The following is a 25,604-nucleotide window of genomic DNA, read 5'->3' on the forward strand; positions in this document are numbered from 1 at the left end:
GCTCTTTTCTAGAGGCATTATTTAAATGTATTCTATGGTCAGACACCGGTGTGTGCACACAGGGCATTTCTCACTTCTCTCTATAAGTAAACTTCCCATTTTCATCCTCTTCCATCCCCGACTTTAACGCTCTCTTCTATGCTATAATGGAGACTTTGCAATTTTAGCAAGTGGAGAGAAATTGGAGAACCACTTTCGACTCCACACTTCTTCTTCACTTACTTCTTTTCTCAATATACTGGGCTTAGAAAATGGTATCAAGCCATCCTTATCATCAGTAGGACACGGAAAGAGGCACTAAGTCTCCTTACCAAGTTCAACCACACTCTGCAACTTAACCATTGCACTACAAATTAGGCAACGGGGGCATCAGCAAAGGCAGCCAATGTGCCGATCCTTTATACATTTTGTGTAGTACTTTTCTTACTCGGAGGCAAAATCAGCACTTTAACTGCCCAAATCATACAGATTTTACACATGTAGCACTCTATGCACACATAGGCACACACCTTGCAGTTCTTCTATACACACTTAAGCTAAAAACCCATTCTGTCACGTCAAAATTCTGCAAACCTATTACATATTCAGTGCGTCGGCATAGAAGCACTTTTTAATGCCACTAAAATGCACAAGTAGTTAGACTGAAGATGCAACCTGAATGAGTTTACAGTATGTACTCCACTTTATTAATGATTAGTAATGAGAAAGTGAGGACTACAAGAGTATTGGAAAAGACTTTTTCCACTCTGAATGTAAAGCAGATTGTGTGACCATTGGCCAAAAACGACCACGAAGGGACTCGAACCCTCAATCTTCTGATCCGAAGTCAGACGCCTTATCCATTAGGCCACGCGGTCATCCGTCCACCTGAGATGATTTTTATCATGTAGGTGGTATGCATGGATGGAGAACATATTATTGAAAGGTATTCAGGTTTACTTCCCATAGTGTTCTTTCAGCTCTTTTCGCTGGAAGCACTTTTTTAGAATCTATATATTGAGAATTTTATGAGTACGATATGCTTTTGTTTTCCTTTTTCCATACAAACCTCTTTCCTCATGAGTTTAAAGCTCATTTGTATGCTCTACATAGCTCTGGACGTTTTCAGACGTGGAGTGAAACTGTTTTGAAAGTAGTACAAATTGCTCCTTCCTGCATATGCTAATTTTTCACACTCACATAGGTTGTATAAGTTTTATGAATCCTGGCTTGACCTATTCAAATAGCTGAAAGCCTGTCACCACCTCTAGAAACAAGATTCACACCAATCCAATTCATATCATTTTTTCCAAAGGAATATGTTCTGGCCGGTCGAAAATGCATCTCACAAAAATAGGCATTTAAAAATATACTTTGCAGTTTCAGAACACTAACATGACTGTGAAGTGTACACAAGTAAAATGGGACCGTTTCAAAGTACCTAATCCCTCATAAACTTCTGAGAGGAAGCATGTAATAAATCTACCTAATTTTCTGGAAAAGAAAGAGGGAGGATTTTTGTTATCACCTCAGATGGGACTTGAACACACAATCCCTGGCTTAGGAGGCCAGTGCCTTATCCATTAGGCCACTGAGGCACACATGCATAGCTCTTTTCTAGAGGCATTATTTAAATGTATTCTATGGTCAGACACCGGTGTGTGCACACAGGGCATTTCTCACTTCTCTCTATAAGTAAACTTCCCATTTTCATCCTCTTCCATCCCCGACTTTAACGCTCTCTTCTATGCTATAATGGAGACTTTGCAATTTTAGCAAGTGGAGAGAAATTGGAGAACCACTTTCGACTCCACACTTCTTCTTCACTTACTTCTTTTCTCAATATACTGGGCTTAGAAAATGGTATCAAGCCATCCTTATCATCAGTAGGACACGGAAAGAGGCACTAAGTCTCCTAACCAAGTTCAACCACACTCTGCAACTTAACCATTGCACTACAAATTAGGCAACGGGGGCATCAGCAAAGGCAGCCAATGTGCCGATCCTTTATACATTTTGTGTAGTACTTTTCTTACTCGGAGGCAAAATCAGCACTTTAACTGCCCAAATCATACAGATTTTACACATGTACCACTCTATGCACACATAGGCACACACCTTGCAGTTCTTCTACACACACTTAAGCTAAAAACCCATTCTGTCACGTCAAAATTCTGCAAACCTATTACATATTCAGTGCGTCGGCATAGAAGCACTTTTTAATGCCACTAAAATGCACAAGTAGTTAGACTGAAGATGCAACCTGAATGAGTTTACAGTATGTACTCCACTTTATTAATGATTAGTACTGAGAAAGTGAGGACTACAAGAGTATTGGAAAAGACTTTTTCCACTCTGAATGTAAAGCAGATTGTGTGACCATTGGCCAAAAACGACCACGAAGGGACTCGACCCCTCAATCTTCTGATCCGAAGTCAGACACCTTCCTTATCCATTAGGCCACGCGGTCATCCGTCCACCTGAGATGATTTTTATCATGTAGGTGGTATGCATGGATGGAGAACATATTATTGAAAGGTATTCAGGTTTACATCCCATAGTGTTCTTTCAGCTCTTTTCGCTGGAAGCACTTTTTTGGAATCTATATATTGAGAATTTTATGATTACGATATGCTTTTGTTTTCCTTTTTCCATACAAACCTCTTTCCTCATGAGTTTAAAGCTCATTTGTATGCTCTACATAGCTCTGGACGTTTCCAGACGTGGAGTGAAACTGTTTTGAAAGTAGTACAAATTGCTCCTTCCTGCATATGCTAATTTTTCACACTCACATAGGTTGTATAAGTTTTATGAATCCTGGCTTGACCTATTCAAGTAGCTGAAAGCCTGTCACCACCTCTAGAAACAAGATTCACACCAATCCAATTCATATCATTTTTTCCAAAGGAATATGTTCTGGCCGGTCGAAAATGCATCTCACAAAAATAGGCATTTAAGAATCTACTTTGCAGTTTCAGAACACTAACATGACTGTGAAGTGTACACAAGTAAAATGGGACCGTTTCAAAGTACCTAATCCCTCATAAACTTCTGAGAGGAAGCATGTAATAAATCTATCTAATTTTCTGGAAAAGAAAGAGGGAGGATTTTTGTTATCACCTCAGATGGGACTTGACCCCACAATCCCTGGCTTAGGAGGCCAGTGCCTTATCCATTAGGCCACTGAGGCACACATGCATAGCTCTTTTCTAGAGGCGTTATTTAAATGTATTCTATGGTCAGACACCGGTGTGTGCACACAGGGCATTTCTCACTTCTCTCTATAAGTAAACTTCCCATTTTCATCCTCTTCCATCCCCGACTTTAACGCTCTCTTCTATGCTATAATGGAGACTTTGCAATTTTAGCAAGTGGAGAGAAATTGGAGAACCACTTTCGACTCCACACTTCTTCTTCACTTACTTCTTTTCTCAATATACTGGGCTTAGAAAATGGTATCAAGCCATCCTTATCATCAGTAGGACACGGAAAGAGGCACTAAGTCTCCTAACCAAGTTCAACCACACTCTGCAACTTAACCATTGCACTACAAATTAGGCAACGGGGGCATCAGCAAAGGCAGCCAATGTGCCGATCCTTTATACATTTTGTGTAGTACTTTTCTTACTCAGAGGCAAAATCAGCACTTTAACTGCCCAAATCATACAGATTTTACACATGTAGCACTCTATGCACACATAGGCACACACTGCGCAGTTCTTCTACACACACTTAAGCTAAAAACCCATTCTGTCACGTCAAAATTCTGCAAACCTATTACATATTCAGTGCGTCGGCATAGAAGCACTTTTTAATGCCACTAAAATGCACAAGTAGTTAGACTGAAGATGCAACCTGAATGAGTTTACAGTATGTACTCCACTTTATTAATGATTAGTAATGAGAAAGTGAGGACTACAAGAGTATTGGAAAATACTTTTTCCACTCTGAATGTAAAGCAGATTGTGTGACCATTGGCCAAAAACGACCACGAAGGGACTCGAACCCTTAATCTTCTGATCCGAAGTCAGACACCTTATTCATTAGGCCACGCGGTCATCCGTCCACCTGAGATGATTTTTATCATGTAGGTGGTATGCATGGATGGAGAACATATTATTGAAATGTATTCAGGTTTACATCCCATAGTGTTCTTTCAGCTCTTTTCGCTGGAAGCACTTTTTTGGAATCTATATATTGAGAATTTTATGAGTACGATATGCTTTTGTTTTCCTTTTTCCATACAAACCTCTTTCCTCATGAGTTTAAAGCTCATTTGTATTCTCTACATAGCTCTGGAAGTTTCCAGACGTGGAGTGAAACTGTTTTGAAAGTAGGACAAATTGCTCCTTCCTGCATATGCTAATTTTTCACACTCACATAGGTTGTATACGTTTTATGTATCCTGGCTTGACCTATTCAAGTAGCTGAAAGCCTGTCACCACCTCTAGAAACAAGATTCACACCAATCCAATTCAAATCATTTTTTCCAAAGGAATATGTTCTGGCCGGTCGAAAATGCATCTCACAAAAATAGGCATTTAAAAATCTACTTTGCAGTTTCAGAACACTAACATGACTGTGAAGTGTACACAAGTAAAATGGGACTGTTTCAAAGTACCTAATCCCTCATAAACTTCTGAGAGGAAGCATGTAATAAATCTACCTAATTTTCTGGAAAAGAAAGAGGGAGGATTTTTGTTATCACCTCAGATGGGACTTGAACCCACAATCCCTGGCTTAGGAGGCCAGTGCCTTATCCATTAGGCCACTGAGGCACACATGCATAGCTCTTTTCTAGAGGCATTATTTAAATGTATTCTATGGTCAGACACCGGTGTGTGCACACAGGGCATTTCTCACTTCTCTCTATAAGTAAACTTCCCATTTTCATCCTCTTCCATCCCCGACTTTAACGCTCTCTTCTATGCTATAATGGAGACTTTGCAATTTTAGTAAGTGGAGAGAAATTGGAGAACCACTTTCGACTCCACACTTCTTCTTCACTTACTTCTTTTCTCAATATACTGGGCTTAGAAAATGGTAGCAAGCCATCCTTATCATCAGTAGGACACGGAAAGAGGCACTAAGTCTCCTAACCAAGTTCAACCACACTCTGCAACTTAACCATTGCACTACAAATTAGGCAACGGGGGCATCAGCAAAGGCAGCCAATGTGCCGATCCTTTATACATTTTGTGTAGTACTTTTCTTACTCGGAGGCAAAATCAGCACTTTAACTGCCCAAATCATACAGATTTTACACATGTAGCACTCTATGCACACATAGGCACACACCTTGCAGTTCTTCTACACACACTTAAGCTAAAAACCCATTCTGTCACGTCAAAATTCTGCAAACCTATTACATATTCAGTGCGTCGGCATAGAAGCACTTTTTAATGCCACTAAAATGCACAAGTAGTTAGACTGAAGATGCAACCTGAATGAGTTTACAGTATGTACTCCACTTTATTAATGATTAGTAATGAGAAAGTGAGGACTACAAGAGTATTGGAAAAGACTTTTTCCACTCTGAATGTAAAGCAGATTGTGTGACCATTGGCCAAAAACGACCACGAAGGGACTCGAACCCTCAATCTTCTGATCCGAAGTCAGACACCTTATCCATTAGGCCACGCGGTCATCCGTCCACCTGAGATGATTTTTATCATGTAGGTGGTATGCATGGATGGAGAACATATTATTGAAAGGTATTCAGGTTTACATCCCATAGTGTTCTTTCAGCTCTTTTCGCTGGAAGCACTTTTTTGGAATCTATATATTGAGAATTTTATGAGTACGATATGCTTTTGTTTTCCTTTTTCCATACAAACCTCTTTCCTCATGAGTTTAAAGCTCATTTGTATTCTCTACATAGCTCTGGAAGTTTCCAGACGTGGAGTGAAACTGTTTTGAAAGTAGGACAAATTGCTCCTTCCTGCATTTGCTAATTTTTCACACTCACATAGGTTGTATACATTTTATGTATCCTGGCTTGACCTATTCAAGTAGCTGAAAGCCTGTCACCACCTCTAGAAACAAGATTCACACCAATCCAATTCAAATCATTTTTTCCAAAGGAATATGTTCTGGCCGGTCGAAAATGCATCTCACAAAAATAGGCATTTAAAAATATACTTTGCAGTTTCAGAACACTAACATGACTGTGAAGTGTACACAAGTAAAACGGGACAGTTTCAAAGTACCTAATCCCTCATAAACTTCTGAGAGGAAGCATGTAATAAATCTACCTAATTTTCTGGAAAAGTAAGAGGCAGGATTTTTGTTATCACCTCAGATGGGACTCAAACCCACAATCCCTGGCTTAGGAGGCCAGTGCCTTATCCATTAGGCCACTGAGGCACACATGCATAGCTCTTTTCTAGAGGCATTATTTAAATGTATTCTATGGTCAGACACCGGTGTGTGCACACAGGGCATTTCTCACTTCTCTCTATAAGTAAACTTCCCATTTTCATCCTCTTCCATCCCCGACTTTAACACTCTCTTCTATGCTATAATGGAGACTTTGCAATTTTAGCAAGTGGAGAGAAATTGGAGAACCACTTTCGACTCCACACTTCTTCTTCACTTACTTCTTTTCTCAATATACTGGGCTTAGAAAATGGTATCAAGCCATCCTTATCATCAGTAGGACACGGAAAGAGGCACTAAGTCTCCTAACCAAGTTCAACCACACTCTGCAACTTAACCATTGCACTACAAATTAGGCAACGGGGGCATCAGCAAAGGCAGCCAATGTGCCGATCCTTTATACATTTTGTGTAGTACTTTTCTTACTCGGAGGCAAAATCAGCACTTTAACTGCCCAAATCATACAGATTTTACACATGTACCACTCTATGCACACATAGGCACACACCTTGCAGTTCTTCTACACACACTTAAGCTAAAAACCCATTCTGTCACGTCAAAATTCTGCAAACCTATTACATATTCAGTGCGTCGGCATAGAAGCACTTTTTAATGCCACTAAAATGCACAAGTAGTTAGACTGAAGATGCAACCTGAATGAGTTTACAGTATGTACTCCACTTTATTAATGATTAGTACTGAGAAAGTGAGGACTACAAGAGTATTGGAAAAGACTTTTTCCACTCTGAATGTAAAGCAGATTGTGTGACCATTGGCCAAAAACGACCACGAAGGGACTCGAACCCTCAATCTTCTGATCCGAAGTCAGACGCCTTATCCATTAGGCCACGCGGTCATCCGTCCACCTGAGATGATTTTTATCATGTAGGTGGTATGCATGGATGGAGAACATATTATTGAAAGGTATTCAGGTTTACATCCCATAGTGTTCTTTCAGCTCTTTTCGCTGGAAGCACTTTTTTAGAATCTATATATTGAGAATTTTATGAGTACGATATGCTTTTGTTTTTCTTTTTCCATACAAACCTCTTTCCTCATGAGTTTAAAGCTCATTTGTATGCTCTACATAGCTCTGGACGTTTTCAGACGTGGAGTGAAACTGTTTTGAAAGTAGTACAAATTGCTCCTTCCTGCATATGCTAATTTTTCACACTCACATAGGTTGTATACATTTTATGTATCCTGGCTTGACCTATTCAAGTAGCTGAAAGCCTGTCACCACCTCTAGAAACAAGATTCACACCAATCCAATTCAAATCATTTTTTCCAAAGGAATATGTTCTGGCCGGTCGAAAATGCATCTCACAAAAATAGGCATTTAAAAATATACTTTGCAGTTTCAGAACCCTAACATGACTGTGAAGTGTACACAAGTAAAACGGGACAGTTTCAAAGTACCTAATCCCTCATAAACTTCTGAGAGGAAGCATGTAATAAATCTACCTAATTTTCTGGAAAAGGAAGAGGCAGGATTTTTGGTATCACCTCAGATGGGACTCAAACCCACAATCCCTGGCTTAGGAGGCCAGTGCCTTATCCATTAGGCCACTGAGGCACACATGGATAGCTCTTTTCTAGAGGCATTATTTAAATGTATTCTATGGTCCGACACCGGTGTGTGCACACAGGGCATTTCTCACTTCTCTCTATAAGTAAACTTCCCATTTTCATCCTCTTCCATCCCCGACTTTAACACTCTCTTCTATGCTATAATGGAGACTTTGCAATTTTAGCAAGTGGAGAGAAATTGGAGAACCACTTTCGACTCCACACTTCTTCTTCACTTACTTCTTTTCTCAATATACTGGGCTTAGAAAATGGTATCAAGCCATCCTTATCATCAGTAGGACACGGAAAGAGGCACTAAGTCTCCTAACCAAGTTCAACCACACTCTGCAACTTAACCATTGCACTACAAATTAGGCAACGGGGGCATCAGCAAAGGCAGCCAATGTGCCGATCCTTTATACATTTTGTGTAGTACTTTTCTTACTCGGAGGCAAAATCAGCACTTTAACTGCCCAAATCATACAGATTTTACACATGTACCACTCTATGCACACATAGGCACACACCTTGCAGTTCTTCTACACACACTTAAGCTAAAAACCCATTCTGTCACGTCAAAATTCTGCAAACCTATTACATATTCAGTGCGTCGGCATAGAAGCACTTTTTAATGCCACTAAAATGCACAAGTAGTTAGACTGAAGATGCAACCTGAATGAGTTTACAGTATGTACTCCACTTTATTAATGATTAGTACTGAGAAAGTGAGGACTACAAGAGTATTGGAAAATACTTTTTCCACTCTGAATGTAAAGCAGATTGTGTGACCATTGGCCAAAAACGACCACGAAGGGACTCGAACCCTCAATCTTCTGATCCGAAGTCAGACACCTTCCTTATCCATTAGGCCACGCGGTCATCCGTCCACCTGAGATGATTTTTATCATGTAGGTGGTATGCATGGATGGAGAACATATTATTGAAAGGTATTCAGGTTTACATCCCATAGTGTTCTTTCAGCTCTTTTCGCTGGAAGCACTTTTTTGGAATCTATATATTGAGAATTTTATGATTACGATATGCTTTTGTTTTCCTTTTTCCATACAAACCTCTTTCCTCATGAGTTTAAAGCTCATTTGTATGCTCTACATAGCTCTGGACGTTTCCAGACGTGGAGTGAAACTGTTTTGAAAGTAGTACAAATTGCTCCTTCCTGCATATGCTAATTTTTCACACTCACATAGGTTGTATAAGTTTTATGAATCCTGGCTTGACCTATTCAAGTAGCTGAAAGCCTGTCACCACCTCTAGAAACAAGATTCACACCAATCCAATTCATATCATTTTTTCCAAAGGAATATGTTCTGGCCGCTCGAAAATGCATCTCACAAAAATAGGCATTTAAGAATCTACTTTGCAGTTTCAGAACACTAACATGACTGTGAAGTGTACACAAGTAAAATGGGACCGTTTCAAAGTACCTAATCCCTCATAAACTTCTGAGAGGAAGCATGTAATAAATCTATCTAATTTTCTGGAAAAGAAAGAGGGAGGATTTTTGTTATCACCTCAGATGGGACTTGACCCCACAATCCCTGGCTTAGGAGGCCAGTGCCTTATCCATTAGGCCACTGAGGCACACATGCATAGCTCTTTTCTAGAGGCGTTATTTAAATGTATTCTATGGTCAGACACCGGTGTGTGCACACAGGGCATTTCTCACTTCTCTCTATAAGTAAACTTCCCATTTTCATCCTCTTCCATCCCCGACTTTAACGCTCTCTTCTATGCTATAATGGAGACTTTGCAATTTTAGCAAGTGGAGAGAAATTGGAGAACCACTTTCGACTCCACACTTCTTCTTCACTTACTTCTTTTCTCAATATACTGGGCTTAGAAAATGGTATCAAGCCATCCTTATCATCAGTAGGACACGGAAAGAGGCACTAAGTCTCCTAACCAAGTTCAACCACACTCTGCAACTTAACCATTGCACTACAAATTAGGCAACGGGGGCATCAGCAAAGGCAGCCAATGTGCCGATCCTTTATACATTTTGTGTTGTACTTTTCTTACTCAGAGGCAAAATCAGCACTTTAACTGCCCAAATCATACAGATTTTACACATGTAGCACTCTATGCACACATAGGCACACACTGCGCAGTTCTTCTACACACACTTAAGCTAAAAACCCATTCTGTCACGTCAAAATTCTGCAAACCTATTACATATTCAGTGCGTCGGCATAGAAGCACTTTTTAATGCCACTAAAATGCACAAGTAGTTAGACTGAAGATGCAACCTGAATGAGTTTACAGTATGTACTCCACTTTATTAATGATTAGTAATGAGAAAGTGAGGACTACAAGAGTATTGGAAAAGACTTTTTCCACTCTGAATGTAAAGCAGATTGTGTGACCATTGGCCAAAAACGACCACGAAGGGACTCGAACCCTTAATCTTCTGATCCGAAGTCAGACACCTTATTCATTAGGCCACGCGGTCATCCGTCCACCTGAGATGATTTTTATCATGTAGGTGGTATGCATGGATGGAGAACATATTATTGAAAGGTATTCAGGTTTACATCCCATAGTGTTCTTTCAGCTCTTTTCGCTGGAAGCACTTTTTTGGAATCTATATATTGAGAATTTTATGAGTACGATATGCTTTTGTTTTCCTTTTTCCATACAAACCTCTTTCCTCATGAGTTTAAAGCTCATTTGTATTCTCTACATAGCTCTGGAAGTTTCCAGACGTGGAGTGAAACTGTTTTGAAAGTAGGACAAATTGCTCCTTCCTGCATATGCTAATTTTTCACACTCACATAGGTTGTATACGTTTTATGTATCCTGGCTTGACCTATTCAAGTAGCTGAAAGCCTGTCACCACCTCTAGAAACAAGATTCACACCAATCCAATTCAAATCATTTTTTCCAAAGGAATATGTTCTGGCCGGTCGAAAATGCATCTCACAAAAATAGGCATTTAAAAATCTACTTTGCAGTTTCAGAACACTAACATGACTGTGAAGTTTACACAAGTAAAATGGGACCGTTTCAAAGTACCTAATCCCTCATAAACTTCTGAGAGGAAGCATGTAATAAATCTACCTAATTTTCTGGAAAATAAAGAGGGAGGATTTTTGTTATCACCTCAGATGGGACTTGAACCCACAATCCCTGGCTTAGGAGGCCAGTGCCTTATCCATTAGGCCACTGAGGCACACATGCATAGCTCTTTTCTAGAGGCATTATTTAAATGTATTCTATGGTCAGACACCGGTGTGTGCACACAGGGCATTTCTCACTTCTCTCTATAAGTAAACTTCCCATTTTCATCCTCTTCCATCCCCGACTTTAACGCTCTCTTCTATGCTATAATGGAGACTTTGCAATTTTAGCAAGTGGAGAGAAATTGGAGAACCACTTTCGACTCCACACTTCTTCTTCACTTACTTCTTTTCTCAATATACTGGGCTTAGAAAATGGTATCAAGCCATCCTTATCATCAGTAGGACACGGAAAGAGGCACTAAGTCTCCTAACCAAGTTCAACCACACTCTGCAACTTAACCATTGCACTACAAATTAGGCAACGGGGGCATCAGCAAAGGCAGCCAATGTGCCGATCCTTTATACATTTTGTGTAGTACTTTTCTTACTCGGAGGCAAAATCAGCACTTTAACTGCCCAAATCATACAGATTTTACACATGTACCACTCTATGCACACATAGGCACACACCTTGCAGTTCTTCTACACACACTTAAGCTAAAAACCCATTCTGTCACGTCAAAATTCTGCAAACCTATTACATATTCAGTGCGTCGGCATAGAAGCACTTTTTAATGCCACTAAAATGCACAAGTAGTTAGACTGAAGATGCAACCTGAATGAGTTTACAGTATGTACTCCACTTTATTAATGATTAGTAATGAGAAAGTGAGGACTACAAGAGTATTGGAAAAGACTTTTTCCACTCTGAATGTAAAGCAGATTGTGTGACCATTGGCCAAAAACGACCACGAAGGGACTCGAACCCTCAATCTTCTGATCCGAAGTCAGACGCCTTATCCATTAGGCCACGCGGTCATCCGTCCACCTGAGATGATTTTTATCATGTAGGTGGTATGCATGGATGGAGAACATATTATTGAAAGGTATTCAGGTTTACATCCCATAGTGTTCTTTCAGCTCTTTTCGCTGGAAGCACTTTTTTAGAATCTATATATTGAGAATTTTATGAGTACGATATGCTTTTGTTTTTCTTTTTCCATACAAACCTCTTTCCTCATGAGTTTAAAGCTCATTTGTATGCTCTACATAGCTCTGGACGTTTTCAGACGTGGAGTGAAACTGTTTTGAAAGTAGTACAAATTGCTCCTTCCTGCATATGCTAATTTTTCACACTCACATAGGTTGTATACATTTTATGTATCCTGGCTTGACCTATTCAAGTAGCTGAAAGCCTGTCACCACCTCTAGAAACAAGATTCACACCAATCCAATTCAAATCATTTTTTCCAAAGGAATATGTTCTGGCCGGTCGAAAATGCATCTCACAAAAATAGGCATTTAAAAATATACTTTGCAGTTTCAGAACCCTAACATGACTGTGAAGTGTACACAAGTAAAACGGGACAGTTTCAAAGTACCTAATCCCTCATAAACTTCTGAGAGGAAGCATGTAATAAATCTACCTAATTTTCTGGAAAAGGAAGAGGCAGGATTTTTGGTATCACCTCAGATGGGACTCAAACCCACAATCCCTGGCTTAGGAGGCCAGTGCCTTATCCATTAGGCCACTGAGGCACACATGCATAGCTCTTTTCTAGAGGCATTATTTAAATGTATTCTATGGTCCGACACCGGTGTGTGCACACAGGGCATTTCTCACTTCTCTCTATAAGTAAACTTCCCATTTTCATCCTCTTCCATCCCCGACTTTAACACTCTCTTCTATGCTATAATGGAGACTTTGCAATTTTAGCAAGTGGAGAGAAATTGGAGAACCACTTTCGACTCCACACTTCTTCTTCACTTACTTCTTTTCTCAATATACTGGGCTTAGAAAATGGTATCAAGCCATCCTTATCATCAGTAGGACACGGAAAGAGGCACTAAGTCTCCTAACCAAGTTCAACCACACTCTGCAACTTAACCATTGCACTACAAATTAGGCAACGGGGGCATCAGCAAAGGCAGCCAATGTGCCGATCCTTTATACATTTTGTGTAGTACTTTTCTTACTCGGAGGCAAAATCAGCACTTTAACTGCCCAAATCATACAGATTTTACACATGTACCACTCTATGCACACATAGGCACACACCTTGCAGTTCTTCTACACACACTTAAGCTAAAAACCCATTCTGTCACGTCAAAATTCTGCAAACCTATTACATATTCAGTGCGTCGGCATAGAAGCACTTTTTAATGCCACTAAAATGCACAAGTAGTTAGACTGAAGATGCAACCTGAATGAGTTTACAGTATGTACTCCACTTTATTAATGATTAGTACTGAGAAAGTGAGGACTACAAGAGTATTGGAAAAGACTTTTTCCACTCTGAATGTAAAGCAGATTGTGTGACCATTGGCCAAAAACGACCACGAAGGGACTCGAACCCTCAATCTTCTGATCCGAAGTCAGACACCTTCCTTATCCATTAGGCCACGCGGTCATCCGTCCACCTGAGATGATTTTTATCATGTAGGTGGTATGCATGGATGGAGAACATATTATTGAAAGGTATTCAGGTTTACATCCCATAGTGTTCTTTCAGCTCTTTTCGCTGGAAGCACTTTTTTGGAATCTATATATTGAGAATTTTATGATTACGATATGCTTTTGTTTTCCTTTTTCCATACAAACCTCTTTCCTCATGAGTTTAAAGCTCATTTGTATGCTCTACATAGCTCTGGACGTTTCCAGACGTGGAGTGAAACTGTTTTGAAAGTAGTACAAATTGCTCCTTCCTGCATATGCTAATTTTTCACACTCACATAGGTTGTATAAGTTTTATGAATCCTGGCTTGACCTATTCAAGTAGCTGAAAGCCTGTCACCACCTCTAGAAACAAGATTCACACCAATCCAATTCATATCATTTTTTCCAAAGGAATATGTTCTGGCCGCTCGAAAATGCATCTCACAAAAATAGGCATTTAAGAATCTACTTTGCAGTTTCAGAACACTAACATGACTGTGAAGTGTACACAAGTAAAATGGGACCGTTTCAAAGTACCTAATCCCTCATAAACTTCTGAGAGGAAGCATGTAATAAATCTATCTAATTTTCTGGAAAAGAAAGAGGGAGGATTTTTGTTATCACCTCAGATGGGACTTGACCCCACAATCCCTGGCTTAGGAGGCCAGTGCCTTATCCATTAGGCCACTGAGGCACACATGCATAGCTCTTTTCTAGAGGCGTTATTTAAATGTATTCTATGGTCAGACACCGGTGTGTGCACACAGGGCATTTCTCACTTCTCTCTATAAGTAAACTTCCCATTTTCATCCTCTTCCATCCCCGACTTTAACGCTCTCTTCTATGCTATAATGGAGACTTTGCAATTTTAGCAAGTGGAGAGAAATTGGAGAACCACTTTCGACTCCACACTTCTTCTTCACTTACTTCTTTTCTCAATATACTGGGCTTAGAAAATGGTATCAAGCCATCCTTATCATCAGTAGGACACGGAAAGAGGCACTAAGTCTCCTAACCAAGTTCAACCACACTCTGCAACTTAACCATTGCACTACAAATTAGGCAACGGGGGCATCAGCAAAGGCAGCCAATGTGCCGATCCTTTATACATTTTGTGTTGTACTTTTCTTACTCAGAGGCAAAATCAGCACTTTAACTGCCCAAATCATACAGATTTTACACATGTAGCACTCTATGCACACATAGGCACACACTGCGCAGTTCTTCTACACACACTTAAGCTAAAAACCCATTCTGTCACGTCAAAATTCTGCAAACCTATTACATATTCAGTGCGTCGGCATAGAAGCACTTTTTAATGCCACTAAAATGCACAAGTAGTTAGACTGAAGATGCAACCTGAATGAGTTTACAGTATGTACTCCACTTTATTAATGATTAGTAATGAGAAAGTGAGGACTACAAGAGTATTGGAAAAGACTTTTTCCACTCTGAATGTAAAGCAGATTGTGTGACCATTGGCCAAAAACGACCACGAAGGGACTCGAACCCTTAATCTTCTGATCCGAAGTCAGACACCTTATTCATTAGGCCACGCGGTCATCCGTCCACCTGAGATGATTTTTATCATGTAGGTGGTATGCATGGATGGAGAACATATTATTGAAAGGTATTCAGGTTTACATCCCATAGTGTTCTTTCAGCTCTTTTCGCTGGAAGCACTTTTTTGGAATCTATATATTGAGAATTTTATGAGTACGATATGCTTTTGTTTTCCTTTTTCCATACAAACCTCTTTCCTCATGAGTTTAAAGCTCATTTGTATTCTCTACATAGCTCTGGAAGTTTCCAGACGTGGAGTGAAACTGTTTTGAAAGTAGGACAAATTGCTCCTTCCTGCATATGCTAATTTTTCACACTCACATAGGTTGTATACGTTTTATGTATCCTGGCTTGACCTATTCAAGTAGCTGAAAGCCTGTCACCACCTCTAGAAACAAGATTCACACCAATCCAATTCAAATCATTTTTTCCAAAGGAATATGTTCTGGCCGGTCGAAAATGCATCTCACAAAAATAGGCATTTAAAAATCTACTTTGCAGTTTCAGAACACTAACATGACTGTGAAGTGTACACAAGTAAAATGGGACCGTTTCAAAGTACCTAATCCCTCATAAACTTCTGAGAGGAAGCATGTAATAAATCTACCTAATTTTCTGGAAAAGAAAGAGGGAGGATTTTTGTTATCACCTCAGATGGGACTTAAACCCACAATCCCTGGCTTAGGAGGCCAGTGCCTTATCCATTAGGCCACTGAGGTACACATGCATAGCTCTTTTCTAGAGGCATTATTTAAATGTATTCTATGGTCAGACACCGGTGTGTGCACACAGGGCATTTCTCACTTCTCTCTATAAGTAAACTTCCCATTTTCATCCTCTTCCATCCCCGACTTTAACGCTCTCTTCTATGCTATAATGGAGACTTTGCAATTTTAGCAAGTGGAGAGAAATTGGAGAACCACTTTCGACTCCACACTTCTTCTTCACTTACTTCTTTTCTCAATATACTGGGCTTAGAAAATGGTATCAAGCCATCCTTATCATCAGTAGGACACGGAAAGAGGCACTAAGTCTCCTAACCAAGTTCAACCACACTCTGCAACTTAACCATTGCACTACAAATTAGGCAACGGGGGCATCAGCAAAGGCAGCCAATGTGCCGATCCTTTATACATTTTGTGTAGTACTTTTCTTACTCGGAGGCAAAATCAGCACTTTAACTGCCCAAATCATACAGATTTTACACATGTACCACTCTATGCACACATAGGCACACACCTTGCAGTTCTTCTACACACACTTAAGCTAAAAACCCATTCTGTCACGTCAAAATTCTGCAAACCTATTACATATTCAGTGCGTCGGCATAGAAGCACTTTTTAATGCCACTAAAATGCACAAGTAGTTAGACTGAAGATGCAACCTGAATGAGTTTACAGTATGTACTCCACTTTATTAATGATTAGTAATGAGAAAGTGAGGACTACAAGAGTATTGGAAAAGACTTTTTCCACTCTGAATGTAAAGCAGATTGTGTGACCATTGGCCAAAAACGACCACGAAGGGACTCGAACCCTCAATCTTCTGATCCGAAGTCAGACACCTTATCCATTAGGCCACGCGGTCATCCGTCCACCTGAGATGATTTTTATCATGTAGGTGGTATGCATGGATGGAGAACATATTATTGAAAGGTATTCAGGTTTACATCCCATAGTGTTCTTTCAGCTCTTTTCTCTGGAAGCACTTTTTTGGAATCTATATATTGAGAATTTTATGAGTACGATATGCTTTTGTTTTCCTTTTTCCATACAAACCTCTTTCCTCATGAGTTTAAAGCTCATTTGTATTCTCTACATAGCTCTGGAAGTTTCCAGACGTGGAGTGAAACTGTTTTGAAAGTAGGACAAATTGCTCCTTCCTGCATATGCTAATTTTTCACACTCACATAGGTTGTATACATTTTATGTATCCTGGCTTGACCTATTCAAGTAGCTGAAAGCCTGTCACCACCTCTAGAAACAAGATTCACACCAATCCAATTCAAATCATTTTTTCCAAAGGAATATGTTCTGGCCGGTCGAAAATGCATCTCACAAAAATAGGCATTTAAAAATATACTTTGCAGTTTCAGAACACTAACATGACTGTGAAGTGTACACAAGTAAAACGGGACCGTTTCAAAGTACCTAATCCCTCATAAACTTCTGAGAGGAAGCATGTAATAAATCTACCTAATTTTCTGGAAAAGAAAGAGGCAGGATTTTTGTTATCACCTCAGATGGGACTCAAACCCACAATCCCTGGCTTAGGAGGCCAGTGCCTTATCCATTAGGCCACTGAGGCACACATGCATAGCTCTTTTCTAGAGGCATTATTTAAATGTATTCTATGGTCAGACACCGGTGTGTGCACACAGGGCATTTCTCACTTCTCTCTATAAGTAAACTTCCCATTTTCATCCTCTTCCATCCCCGACTTTAACACTCTCTTCTATGCTATAATGGAGACTTTGCAATTTTAGCAAGTGGAGAGAAATTGGAGAACCACTTTCGACTCCACACTTCTTCTTCACTTACTTCTTTTCTCAATATACTGGGCTTAGAAAATGGTATCAAGCCATCCTTATCATCAGTAGGACACGGAAAGAGGCACTAAGTCTCCTAACCAAGTTCAACCACACTCTGCAACTTAACCATTGCACTACAAATTAGGCAACGGGGGCATCAGCAAAGGCAGCCAATGTGCCGATCCTTTATACATTTTGTGTAGTACTTTTCTTACTCGGAGGCAAAATCAGCACTTTAACTGCCCAAATCATACAGATTTTACACATGTACCACTCTATGCACACATAGGCACACACCTTGCAGTTCTTCTACACACACTTAAGCTAAAAACCCATTCTGTCACGTCAAAATTCTGCAAACCTATTACATATTCAGTGCGTCGGCATAGAAGCACTTTTTAATGCCACTAAAATGCACAAGTAGTTAGACTGAAGATGCAACCTGAATGAGTTTACAGTATGTACTCCACTTTATTAATGATTAGTACTGAGAAAGTGAGGACTACAAGAGTATTGGAAAAGACTTTTTCCACTCTGAATGTAAAGCAGATTGTGTGACCATTGGCCAAAAACGACCACGAAGGGACTCGAACCCTCAATCTTCTGATCCGAAGTCAGACGCCTTATCCATTAGGCCACGCGGTCATCCGTCCACCTGAGATGATTTTTATCATGTAGGTGGTATGCATGGATGGAGAACATATTATTGAAAGGTATTCAGGTTTACATCCCATAGTGTTCTTTCAGCTCTTTTCGCTGGAAGCACTTTTTTAGAATCTATATATTGAGAATTTTATGAGTACGATATGCTTTTGTTTTTCTTTTTCCATACAAACCTCTTTCCTCATGAGTTTAAAGCTCATTTGTATGCTCTACATAGCTCTGGACGTTTTCAGACGTGGAGTGAAACTGTTTTGAAAGTAGTACAAATTGCTCCTTCCTGCATATGCTAATTTTTCACACTCACATAGGTTGTATAAGTTTTATGAATCCTGGCTTGACCTATTCAAGTAGCTGAAAGCCTGTCACCACCTCTAGAAACAAGATTCACACCAATCCAATTCATATCATTTTTTCCAAAGGAATATGTTCTGGCCGGTCGAAAATGCATCTCACAAAAATAGGCATTTAAAAATCTACTTTGCAGTTTCAGAACACTAACATGACTGTGAAGTGTACACAAGTAAAATGGGACCGTTTCAAAGTACCTAATCCCTCATAAACTTCTGAGAGGAAGCATGTAATAAATCTACCTAATTTTCTGGAAAAGAAAGAGGGAGGATTTTTGTTATCACCTCAGATGGGACTTAAACCCACAATCCCTGGCTTAGGAGGCCAGTGCCTTATCCATTAGGCCACTGAGGCACACATGCATAGCTCTTTTCTAGAGGCATTATTTAAATGTATTCTATGGTCAGACACCGGTGTGTGCACACAGGGCATTTCTCACTTCTCTCTATAAGTAAACTTCCCATTTTCATCCTCTTCCATCCCCGACTTTAACGCTCTCTTCTATGCTATAATGGAGACTTTGCAATTTTAGCAAGTGGAGAGAAATTGGAGAACCACTTTCGACTCCACACTTCTTCTTCACTTACTTCTTTTCTCAATATACTGGGCTTAGAAAATGGTATCAAGCCATCCTTATCATCAGTAGGACACGGAAAGAGGCACTAAGTCTCCTAACCAAGTTCAACCACACTCTGCAACTTAACCATTGCACTACAAATTAGGCAACGGGGGCATCAGCAAAGGCAGCCAATGTGCCGATCCTTTATACATTTTGTGTAGTACTTTTCTTACTCGGAGGCAAAATCAGCACTTTAACTGCCCAAATCATACAGATTTTACACATGTAGCACTCTATGCACACATAGGCACACACCTTGCAGTCCTTCTACACACACTTAAGCTAAAAACCCATTCTGTCACGTCAAAATTCTGCAAACCTATTACATATTCAGTGCGTCGGCATAGAAGCACTTTTTAATGCCACTAAAATGCACAAGTAGTTAGACTGAAGATGCAACCTGAATGAGTTTACAGTACGTACTCCACTTTATTAATGATTAGTAATGAGAAAGTGAGGACTACAAAAGTATTGGAAAAGACTTTTTCCACTCTGAATGTAAAGCAGATTGTGTGACCATTGGCCAAAAACGACCACGAAGGGACTCGAACCCTCAATCTTCTGATCCGAAGTCAGACGCCTTATCCATTAGGCCACGCGGTCATCCGTCCACCTGAGATGATTTTTATCATGTAGGTGGTATGCATGGATGGAGAACATATTATTGAAAGGTATTCAGGTTTACATCCCATAGTGTTCTTTCAGCTCTTTTCGCTGGAAGCACTTTTTTGGAATCTATATATTGAGAATTTTATGAGTACGATATGCTTTTGTTTTCCTTTTTCCATACAAACCTCTTTCCACATGAGTTTAAAGCTCATTTGTATTCTCTACATAGCTCTGGAAGTTTCCAGACGTGGAGTGAAACTGTTTTGAAAGTAGGACAAATTGCTCCTTCCTGCATATGCTAATTTTTCACACTCACAAAGGTTGTATACATTTTATGTATCCTGGCTTGACCTATTCAAGTAGCTGAAAGCCTGTCACCACCTCTAGAAACAAGATTCACACCAATCCAATTCAAATCATTTTTTCCAAAGGAATATGTTCTGGCCGGTCGAAAGTGCATCTCACAAAAATAGGCATTTACAAATATACTTTGCAGTTTCAGAACCCTAACATGACTGTGAAGTGTACACAAGTAAAACGGGACAGTTTCAAAGTACCTAATCCCTCATAAACTTCTGAGAGGAAGCATGTTATAAATCTACCTAATTTTCTGGAAAAGGAAGAGGCAGGATTTTTGGTATCACCTCAGATGGGACTCAAACCCACAATCCCTGGCTTAGGAGGCCAGTGCCTTATCCATTAGGCCACTGAGGCACACATGCATAGCTCTTTTCTAGAGGCATTATTTAAATGTATTCTATGGTCAGACACCGGTGTGTGCACACAGGGCATTTCTCACTTCTCTCTATAAGTAAACTTCCCATTTTCATCCTCTTCCATCCCCGACTTTAACACTCTCTTCTATGCTATAATGGAGACTTTGCAATTTTAGCAAGTGGAGAGAAATTGGAGAACCACTTTCGACTCCACACTTCTTCTTCACTTACTTCTTTTCTCAATATACTGGGCTTAGAAAATGGTATCAAGCCATCCTTATCATCAGTAGGACACGGAAAGAGGCACTAAGTCTCCTAACCAAGTTCAACCACACTCTGCAACTTAACCATTGCACTACAAATTAGGCAACGGGGGCATCAGCAAAGGCAGCCAATGTGCCGATCCTTTATACATTTTGTGTAGTACTTTTCTTACTCGGAGGCAAAATCAGCACTTTAACTGCCCAAATCATACAGATTTTACACATGTACCACTCTATGCACACATAGGCACACACCTTGCAGTTCTTCTACACACACTTAAGCTAAAAACCCATTCTGTCACGTCAAAATTCTGCAAACCTATTACATATTCAGTGCGTCGGCATAGAAGCACTTTTTAATGCCACTAAAATGCACAAGTAGTTAGACTGAAGATGCAACCTGAATGAGTTTACAGTATGTACTCCACTTTATTAATGATTAGTACTGAGAAAGTGAGGACTACAAGAGTATTGGAAAAGACTTTTTCCACTCTGAATGTAAAGCAGATTGTGTGACCATTGGCCAAAAACGACCACGAAGGGACTCGAACCCTCAATCTTCTGATCCGAAGTCAGACACCTTCCTTATCCATTAGGCCACGCGGTCATCCGTCCACCTGAGATGATTTTTATCATGTAGGTGGTATGCATGGATGGAGAACATATTATTGAAAGGTATTAAGGTTTACATCCCATAGTGTTCTTTCAGCTCTTTTCGCTGGAAGCACTTTTTTGGAATCTATATATTGAGAATTTTATGATTACGATATGCTTTTGTTTTCCTTTTTCCATACAAACCTCTTTCCTCATGAGTTTAAAGCTCATTTGTATGCTCTACATAGCTCTGGACGTTTCCAGACGTGGAGTGAAACTGTTTTGAAAGTAGTACAAATTGCTCCTTCCTGCATATGCTAATTTTTCACACTCACATAGGTTGTATAAGTTTTATGAATCCTGGCTTGACCTATTCAAGTAGCTGAAAGCCTGTCACCACCTCTAGAAACAAGATTCACACCAATCCAATTCATATCATTTTTTCCAAAGGAATATGTTCTGGCCGCTCGAAAATGCATCTCACAAAAATAGGCATTTAAGAATCTACTTTGCAGTTTCAGAACACTAACATGACTGTGAAGTGTACACAAGTAAAATGGGACCGTTTCAAAGTACCTAATCCCTCATAAACTTCTGAGAGGAAGCATGTAATAAATCTATCTAATTTTCTGGAAAAGAAAGAGGGAGGATTTTTGTTATCACCTCAGATGGGACTTGACCCCACAATCCCTGGCTTAGGAGGCCAGTGCCTTATCCATTAGGCCACTGAGGCACACATGCATAGCTCTTTTCTAGAGGCGTTATTTAAATGTATTCTATGGTCAGACACCGGTGTGTGCACACAGGGCATTTCTCACTTCTCTCTATAAGTAAACTTCCCATTTTCATCCTCTTCCATCCCCGACTTTAACGCTCTCTTCTATGCTATAATGGAGACTTTGCAATTTTAGCAAGTGGAGAGAAATTGGAGAACCACTTTCGACTCCACACTTCTTCTTCACTTACTTCTTTTCTCAATATACTGGGCTTAGAAAATGGTATCAAGCCATCCTTATCATCAGTAGGACACGGAAAGAGGCACTAAGTCTCCTAACCAAGTTCAACCACACTCTGCAACTTAACCATTGCACTACAAATTAGGCAACGGGGGCATCAGCAAAGGCAGCCAATGTGCCGATCCTTTATACATTTTGTGTTGTACTTTTCTTACTCAGAGGCAAAATCAGCACTTTAACTGCCCAAATCATACAGATTTTACACATGTAGCACTCTATGCACACATAGGCACACACTGCGCAGTTCTTCTACACACACTTAAGCTAAAAACCCATTCTGTCACGTCAAAATTCTGCAAACCTATTACATATTCAGTGCGTCGGCATAGAAGCACTTTTTAATGCCACTAAAATGCACAAGTAGTTAGACTGAAGATGCAACCTGAATGAGTTTACAGTATGTACTCCACTTTATTAATGATTAGTAATGAGAAAGTGAGGACTACAAGAGTATTGGAAAAGACTTTTTCCACTCTGAATGTAAAGCAGATTGTGTGACCATTGGCCAAAAATGACCACGAAGGGACTCGAACCCTTAATCTTCTGATCCGAAGTCAGACACCTTATTCATTAGGCCACGCGGTCATCCGTCCACCTGAGATGATTTTTATCATGTAGGTGGTATGCATGGATGGAGAACATATTATTGAAAGGTATTCAGGTTTACATCCCATAGTGTTCTTTCAGCTCTTTTCGCTGGAAGCACTTTTTTGGAATCTATATATTGAGAATTTTATGAGTACGATATGCTTTTGTTTTCCTTTTTCCATACAAATCTCTTTCCTCATGAGTTTAAAGCTCATTTGTATTCTCTACATAGCTCTGGAAGTTTCCAGACGTGGAGTGAAACTGTTTTGAAAGTAGGACAAATTGCTCCTTCCTGCATATGCTAATTTTTCACACTCACATAGGTTGTATACGTTTTATGTATCCTGGCTTGACCTATTCAAGTAGCTGAAAGCCTGTCACCACCTCTAGAAACAAGATTCACACCAATCCAATTCAAATCATTTTTTCCAAAGGAATATGTTCTGGCCGGTCGAAAATGCATCTCACAAAAATAGGCATTTAAAAATCTACTTTGCAGTTTCAGAACACTAACATGACTGTGAAGTGTACACAAGTAAAATGGGACCGTTTCAAAGTACCTAATCCCTCATAAACTTCTGAGAGGAAGCATGTAATAAATCTACCTAATTTTCTGGAAAAGAAAGAGGGAGGATTTTTGTTATCACCTCAGATGGGACTTGAACCCACAATCCCTGGCTTAGGAGGCCAGTGCCTTATCCATTAGGCCACTGAGGCACACATGCATAGCTCTTTTCTAGAGGCATTATTTAAATGTATTCTATGGTCAGACACCGGTGTGTGCACACAGGGCATTTCTCACTTCTCTCTATAAGTAAACTTCCCATTTTCATCCTCTTCCATCCCCGACTTTAACGCTCTCTTCTATGCTATAATGGAGACTTTGCAATTTTAGCAAGTGGAGAGAAATTGGAGAACCACTTTCGACTCCACAGTTCTTCTTCACTTACTTCTTTTCTCAATATACTGGGCTTAGAAAATGGTATCAAGCCATCCTTATCATCAGTAGGACACGGAAAGAGGCACTAAGTCTCCTAACCAAGTTCAACCACACTCTGCAACTTAACCATTGCACTACAAATTAGGCAACGGGGGCATCAGCAAAGGCAGCCAATGTGCCGATCCTTTATACATTTTGTGTAGTACTTTTCTTACTCGGAGGCAAAATCAGCACTTTAACTGCCCAAATCATACTGATTTTACACATGTAGCACTCTATGCACACATAGGCACACACCTTGCAGTTCTTCTACACACACTTAAGCTAAAAACCCATTCTGTCACGTCAAAATTCTGCAAACCTATTACATATTCAGTGCGTCGGCATAGAAGCACTTTTTAATGCCACTAAAATGCACAAGTAGTTAGACTGAAGATGCAACCTGAATGAGTTTACAGTATGTACTCCACTTTATTAATGATTAGTAATGAGAAAGTGAGGACTACAAGAGTATTGGAAAATACTTTTTCCACTCTGAATGTAAAGCAGATTGTGTGACCATTGGCCAAAAACGACCACGAAGGGACTCGAACCCTCGCTCTTCTGATCCGAAGTCAGACGCCTTATCCATTAGGCCACGCGGTCATCCGTCCACCTGAGATGATTTTTATCATGTAGGTGGTATGCATGGATGGAGAACATATTATTGAAAGGTATTCAGGTTTACATCCCATAGTGTTCTTTCAGCTCTTTTCGCTGGAAGCACTTTTTTGGAATCTATATATTGAGAATTTTATGAGTACGATATGCTTTTGTTTTCCTTTTTCCATACAAACCTCTTTCCTCATGAGTTTAAAGCTCATTTGTATTCTCTACATAGCTCTGGAAGTTTCCAGACGTGGAGTGAAACTGTTTTGAAAGTAGGACAAATTGCTCCTTCCTGCATATGCTAATTTTTCACACTCACATAGGTTGTATACGTTTTATGTATCCTGGCTTGACCTATTCAAGTAGCTGAAAGCCTGTCACCACCTCTAGAAACAAGATTCACACCAATCCAATTCAAATCATTTTTTCCAAAGGAATATGTTCTGGCCGGTCGAAAATGCATCTCACAAAAATAGGCATTTAAAAATCTACTTTGCAGTTTCAGAACACTAACATGACTGTGAAGTGTACACAAGTAAAATGGGACTGTTTCAAAGTACCTAATCCCTCATAAACTTCTGAGAGGAAGCATGTAATAAATCTACCTAATTTTCTGGAAAAGAAAGAGGGAGGATTTTTGTTATCACCTCAGATGGGACTTGAACCCACAATCCCTGGCTTAGGAGGCCAGTGCCTTATCCATTAGGCCACTGAGGCACACATACATAGCTCTTTTCTAGAGGCATTATTTAAATGTATTCTATGGTCAGACACCGGTGTGTGCACACAGGGCATTTCTCACTTCTCTCTATAAGTAAACTTCCCATTTTCATCCTCTTCCATCCCCGACTTTAACGCTCTCTTCTATGCTATAATGGAGACTTTGCAATTTTAGCAAGTGGAGAGAA

At 39.9% G+C, this 25,604-nt stretch overlaps 17 non-coding genes across 17 annotated transcripts; all 17 read right to left on the reverse strand.

Annotated features, from left to right (window-relative positions):
* Positions 1 to 784: 784 nt before the first annotated feature.
* On the reverse strand, positions 785 to 857 carry TRNAR-UCG (transfer RNA arginine (anticodon UCG)). The gene has a single exon. It is a non-coding gene; the product is annotated as a tRNA-Arg (tRNA).
* A 3,827-nt stretch (positions 858 to 4,684) lies between these two features.
* TRNAR-CCU (transfer RNA arginine (anticodon CCU)) lies at positions 4,685 to 4,757 on the reverse strand. Its single transcript has one exon. It is a non-coding gene; the product is annotated as a tRNA-Arg (tRNA).
* Positions 4,758 to 5,552: 795 nt separating this feature from the next.
* TRNAR-UCG (transfer RNA arginine (anticodon UCG)) lies at positions 5,553 to 5,625 on the reverse strand. Its single transcript has one exon. It is a non-coding gene; the product is annotated as a tRNA-Arg (tRNA).
* Positions 5,626 to 6,272: 647 nt separating this feature from the next.
* TRNAR-CCU (transfer RNA arginine (anticodon CCU)) lies at positions 6,273 to 6,345 on the reverse strand. Its single transcript has one exon. It is a non-coding gene; the product is annotated as a tRNA-Arg (tRNA).
* A 795-nt stretch (positions 6,346 to 7,140) lies between these two features.
* On the reverse strand, positions 7,141 to 7,213 carry TRNAR-UCG (transfer RNA arginine (anticodon UCG)). The gene has a single exon. It is a non-coding gene; the product is annotated as a tRNA-Arg (tRNA).
* A 647-nt stretch (positions 7,214 to 7,860) lies between these two features.
* TRNAR-CCU (transfer RNA arginine (anticodon CCU)) lies at positions 7,861 to 7,933 on the reverse strand. The gene has a single exon. It is a non-coding gene; the product is annotated as a tRNA-Arg (tRNA).
* A 3,107-nt stretch (positions 7,934 to 11,040) lies between these two features.
* Positions 11,041 to 11,113, reverse strand: TRNAR-CCU (transfer RNA arginine (anticodon CCU)). The gene has a single exon. It is a non-coding gene; the product is annotated as a tRNA-Arg (tRNA).
* A 795-nt stretch (positions 11,114 to 11,908) lies between these two features.
* Positions 11,909 to 11,981, reverse strand: TRNAR-UCG (transfer RNA arginine (anticodon UCG)). Its single transcript has one exon. It is a non-coding gene; the product is annotated as a tRNA-Arg (tRNA).
* Positions 11,982 to 12,628: 647 nt separating this feature from the next.
* On the reverse strand, positions 12,629 to 12,701 carry TRNAR-CCU (transfer RNA arginine (anticodon CCU)). The gene has a single exon. It is a non-coding gene; the product is annotated as a tRNA-Arg (tRNA).
* A 3,975-nt stretch (positions 12,702 to 16,676) lies between these two features.
* TRNAR-UCG (transfer RNA arginine (anticodon UCG)) lies at positions 16,677 to 16,749 on the reverse strand. The gene has a single exon. It is a non-coding gene; the product is annotated as a tRNA-Arg (tRNA).
* Positions 16,750 to 17,396: 647 nt separating this feature from the next.
* TRNAR-CCU (transfer RNA arginine (anticodon CCU)) lies at positions 17,397 to 17,469 on the reverse strand. The gene has a single exon. It is a non-coding gene; the product is annotated as a tRNA-Arg (tRNA).
* Positions 17,470 to 18,264: 795 nt separating this feature from the next.
* On the reverse strand, positions 18,265 to 18,337 carry TRNAR-UCG (transfer RNA arginine (anticodon UCG)). Its single transcript has one exon. It is a non-coding gene; the product is annotated as a tRNA-Arg (tRNA).
* A 1,515-nt stretch (positions 18,338 to 19,852) lies between these two features.
* On the reverse strand, positions 19,853 to 19,925 carry TRNAR-UCG (transfer RNA arginine (anticodon UCG)). The gene has a single exon. It is a non-coding gene; the product is annotated as a tRNA-Arg (tRNA).
* A 647-nt stretch (positions 19,926 to 20,572) lies between these two features.
* Positions 20,573 to 20,645, reverse strand: TRNAR-CCU (transfer RNA arginine (anticodon CCU)). The gene has a single exon. It is a non-coding gene; the product is annotated as a tRNA-Arg (tRNA).
* A 3,107-nt stretch (positions 20,646 to 23,752) lies between these two features.
* Positions 23,753 to 23,825, reverse strand: TRNAR-CCU (transfer RNA arginine (anticodon CCU)). The gene has a single exon. It is a non-coding gene; the product is annotated as a tRNA-Arg (tRNA).
* Positions 23,826 to 24,620: 795 nt separating this feature from the next.
* Positions 24,621 to 24,693, reverse strand: TRNAR-UCG (transfer RNA arginine (anticodon UCG)). Its single transcript has one exon. It is a non-coding gene; the product is annotated as a tRNA-Arg (tRNA).
* A 647-nt stretch (positions 24,694 to 25,340) lies between these two features.
* TRNAR-CCU (transfer RNA arginine (anticodon CCU)) lies at positions 25,341 to 25,413 on the reverse strand. Its single transcript has one exon. It is a non-coding gene; the product is annotated as a tRNA-Arg (tRNA).
* Positions 25,414 to 25,604: the final 191 nt, after the last annotated feature.

Source organism: Triturus cristatus, chromosome 4_1, assembly GCF_964204655.1.
Source record: "Triturus cristatus chromosome 4_1, aTriCri1.1, whole genome shotgun sequence".
Lineage (NCBI taxonomy): Eukaryota > Metazoa > Chordata > Amphibia > Caudata > Salamandridae > Triturus > Triturus cristatus.